Source organism: Dermacentor andersoni, chromosome 1 (assembly GCF_023375885.2).
Source record: "Dermacentor andersoni chromosome 1, qqDerAnde1_hic_scaffold, whole genome shotgun sequence".
Lineage (NCBI taxonomy): Eukaryota > Metazoa > Arthropoda > Arachnida > Ixodida > Ixodidae > Dermacentor > Dermacentor andersoni.
Genome location: NC_092814.1, coordinates 37,508,753 through 37,511,443, shown reverse-complemented (window position 1 = coordinate 37,511,443; position 2,691 = coordinate 37,508,753).

Genomic DNA, 2,691 nt, shown 5'->3' with positions numbered 1-2,691 from the left:
TGGTCCTGCAAGTAGTGATAATTAACCACTAAGCGGGCCGCTCCCACGTCGGGACCAGAAGGCCAAGCCTCACGGCCACGTCGTGAGCCTGCTGGACAGCCCAGAATTGTTCATCCAGGTCCGGGCTGCGAAGTGCAGCCTCCCACCTGGACGCATCCTTGATCGTCGAGTCTTCAATTTTTTCGCAAGACCAGAGCATGTGTTCGAGCGTGGCTAAAGCACCGCAATCTTGGCAATAAGGCTCTGTATACGTCTCCGGATAAAACATGTTCAGTCTCCATGGGCAAGGATAAGTACCAGTCTGTAGTAAGCGTAATGTAAGTGCCTGAGCCCTGTTTAGTTTAGGATGCGGCAAACCGTAAACCTTGCGATTAAGAAGGTAATACTTCGTGATTTCATTGTATGTGGAAGGGGAGTCTCTGTTCAGAGCCCTCCTGAATGCGTGTAAGCTCGGCGGATAAATGGCTGTCCCGCTCCTAGGACACCGTTAGATGGCGCCAGCGAGGTCGTCACCTCGCTGGCGCCGCCTATAACGAGATATAGAACACGCACCTATAAAGCGAGATATAAGAAGGAAGAAGAAGCATGTACTTGCTGCGGTAAAGCTGGGCAAACGATGGAGAATGTTTTATTAGTGTAAAGACGTCTGCCGAGCGGTCGATTTAGGCACCACTGGCCTCCTTGAAGCCCTTGGGTTCAGCGAGAGCAGTGGAAAAGTAAACATGTCGCAATAGAGATTAGTAACAGGCGATTGGAAGATTGGTGGAAGAAAAGTAGGGAAATGGCAAAAAACGGAGACGTACAAAAGCAAAGTTCGCAATAGGGGATCAGAAAATTTGGTTGTGGCAGTTGATGGTGTTTCTTTTTTCTTTTTTTCTTTTTTAAGCTAAGAAGGACATCAGGCAGTATAATAGCAAGAGCTTGGTGGCGCAACCCACCCCCCTCATTCCAAAGGGGACGCTCATAACACCCATCCATTCATCCATCCATTCATCCGCCTTGACAGGGACCGCTGATAGAATGTTACCCATCGTTTGTCGAAGTCACAAAGAATGCTCCCGAGATACACATTCGAATGCACGTCCGAGAACCTTTGTCGAAGTACTCCTGCCCGAAATTTGACATCGACTCATCACATTCGCTTGCCGGCCTCTCTTACGCCACAGTCGGCCCATTTTTTTCAGAATCTGACGTTCAGCATCCAAACCCAAGTATTTTTACGACTGCTGTCTACGCACTGTTGTCAGCTGTGGAACACTTCAAACCCGTATACTTAGATGTAGGTACACGTTAAAGAACCCCAAGTGGTCTAAATTTCTGGAGTCCACAACTACGGCGTGCCTTGTAATCGGATCCTAGTTTCGGCAGGCAAAAATCCCATATTTTTTTTTAACACTTCAAGGAATAAAAAGCCCAGAAGGCTATTTACAGACTCAATAAGCGTCGTCAAACCTTTAATTTCGCCTGAAAAGCATAAAACTTATGTAATTACAACGACCTTTACTTGATTCTGTGCACTTTTTATGCATCTAAACAATGTGGCATAATATGCTGTGTGCCTGGGCATTGATGCATCGACCAAATCGCCACCTCCATAGCAACGAAAGCTTGCAACTCTTCCATAGCAGTCACTGCCACAGACTTGAAGCTTTTGATTCGTAGAAAAGTAAGGAGCTATTGGCTGCCCGTAGGACGCCGAAGTCCGTAATAAGCTCCACTTAAGTAGGCTACCCATGGGCAGTCGATCATCAATAATCTAATCACGACAAACCGATATTCTCTTCTGTCGATTAAAAATGTGACACACATACGGCACACACAATTACTTGCTGAGTGGTGGTGAAGTTCCTATCTGTGGTAGATGCGGTGAGGAGCTGACCATCCTCCACGTCCTGCTGAAGTGTCTGGAAGCAGAAGCTGAGAGAAAAAATAGACTTTTCTTTAACATACCGGGAACGTATTCCACTTTATCTCACATTGTCTCTTGGTAGAAACCTGTTCTTCGACACCTAACCTGTTTCTAGGTTTTTTTAAAATAACTTTCGTACACTGGGCACGCGTTATCCGCCCAAGAGATACGTAGTACAGTCTCGCTGCTAATGCGATGTTGCATCTAGTATTGTACGCAACTTCAGTCCCTTGCGTTCAAGTGCTCTAATACGGCAGTAGTGCTACTCGGAAACTAGCACCACTGATACTTTTTAAGTCTAACATCAGTGTAGTAATATCTTCTATGTTCATAGCACATATCACAACAGTCATTTTCATACGTTTATTACGTATCATAAGAAGCCAACAGACACTGACACTAAGGACAACATAGGGGAAATTACTTGTGCTTAATAAATGAAATAAAGAAACGATGAATTAATGGAAATTAAAGTGGATGGAAAAACAACTTGCCGCAGGTGGGAACCGAACCCATAACCTTCGCATTTCGATTGCGATGCTCTACCAATTGAGCTACCGCGGCGACGTTTCCCCATCCACTTTCTTGGGTATTTATGTGTCCTAGTAGAACCCTGGGAGTCCGGTAACATTGATGCCTTCAGGTAGCATGTGTGGGTTTATTGACCAGTTGTCTTCACCCAAAAAGATCACGTTCTTGTGACGCCTGCGGCAAAAAGGACGTTCCACGTCCGCCGCCAAGGTCTGTGAGTGGTAGCGCTGGCTAACACTCCCAGTGTTCTA